Genomic DNA, 1,863 nt, shown 5'->3' on the forward strand with positions numbered 1-1,863 from the left:
CATTTTTACCTGTTTCATTTCATCTGCTTAAAATGTGTGCCAACTTCATTTTATTTTTTTTCTACGCATTTTGTCTCAATGACTTTCTTTCAGACTTATAGTGATGCATCATTGGATAACAAATTCTGCACGAGAATGTCGAGGATTTTATCGCAGTTGCTGTGAGTAGACAGCTTGTCAAATGTGGAAAACCCGATAGGTGTGATGTTTAAGGAAGATGAATGATAACCTTTGTCTAGTTGTACTCCGCAGAGTTATACTTCTCTCATTCGTCAGAGCTGATAACTCACAAGAACCGCCTCACATAACGACGCAGAAATATTGTTGCTTTGTCACACAATGATTGGGTGTGACTAATGTGCGATAGCTGAGGTGGGACGAGTGAATATCAATTTATTTAATGTCAGTTGCATGATAATGTACCAATGTTTGTCCTCTGCAATGCTTCACTGGGCATTAACGTGTTAGGCGTTTAGCTTGGGCTCAGCAAATGGGGTTAAATTTGCCGTTGTATAGTAATTGAACGCATGGCATAAGTAATGGAGTGCATTTTAGAATGCTATGCGAATTCCCATCTTGGAAAGTTTTTTTGCATTTTTGGTCAAGGGCAACTTTTGGTTAGAAACCCTGACACTTACGATTAAATTGACGTGTGAAAGCCGAATCGAAAAGGCCATTTGCGCAGGAATTACACTTGTGTCAATCGTGGCTGTGGTGGTAGTGGTAGTGATAATGAAGCTGTTTGGCAAATATCCGACAAGAAGCTCCCTTTACGCACACAGCACAGTAAAGCTTGCGAAATATAAAATGTGACATTAAATGAAATGGCACAATTCTTCTCATAATCACAAACCCATGCTTAATATTGGATTATTTTTAGGCCAAAATAGGATGGGTGAAGAGTACAAATTCGGTTACCATGGCAGTAATTATGGAGATATATCTGCTCAAAATTCTTAACTAAAAGGCTGCAACTGTAATTAGAGGAATGCTTAAGGAAACACTTACAGGGATCCACTTACCATTATGTCGGAATTTGCAGTTTATTACCGTCCAACTACTAGTAATCATCGGAAAACTGTTTTAATTCGAATGCATAGGTGAAATTTTGCTTCAGTTACTTCCCAGATAACTTTTCTTAAGCTATTACAGATAAAACTTTTGCTGCCATCTCCTTATTATGGATGAAAATGGCAGTAAAGCTAACATTTTGTGTGGTTTATGGAACAACTCACTGCAACGACTTTGGTCACGTTTAGTGACAAGGAAAATGCGAAGTATGTATGTTCGATTCAAATTCTGGTTCTATGATCGATCTTGCCGAGCTTTTGAAGCATTTCAACCTTGGTCCACAAACTACGCACAGTTTTTATGATTCTCTGGACGTGGAGATCAGCGGTCATCTGCCGAAATCAACGCAATTTTTTTATCACAACTGGTATAGTGACGTGGTAGACCCGGCGACCGATGCAGACGAAATTGGGATGGAATACGGAGGCCGAAGTTTAAATGAGGCATACAAGCATATATTTCGCTACTTGATGTTAAACGGGCGCTAATCTCGTGCTTTATTTTCCACATTCTGCACCAAGTGGGGCATTTCATTTGGCGCCTCCGAATGACTTCACGTATTGTAGAACTAGTGAGCATACAGAAGAAGTGCATCTGGTTTCAAGAATGCAAAAGTATTTTGACCATGCCAACTTTCGCCATATTGATTGACAAAGAAGTAACTTAGTTTGCCCCTGGAACTTCATTGAACAGGATAAGAGTTTTAACAACAAAACGCGAACTCATCCGCTTCTGGCCTAATCATTGCAAATTAATAATTCACCCTTGCATCAAAAATATTTTGCCATGATT

General features: G+C 39.1%; 1 protein-coding gene across 1 annotated transcript in view; it reads right to left on the reverse strand.

Annotated features, from left to right (window-relative positions):
• The window catches only part of EGR_09429 (hypothetical protein), a gene marked incomplete at both ends in the record, with an annotated part of 9,972 nt that overhangs the window by 2,288 nt on the left and 5,821 nt on the right, over window positions 1–1,863 (reverse strand). The window lies entirely within an intron of this gene.

The sequence above is a fragment of the Echinococcus granulosus genome (assembly GCF_000524195.1).
Source record: "Echinococcus granulosus chromosome Unknown EG_S00147, whole genome shotgun sequence".
NCBI classification, from domain to species: Eukaryota; Metazoa; Platyhelminthes; class Cestoda; order Cyclophyllidea; family Taeniidae; genus Echinococcus; species Echinococcus granulosus.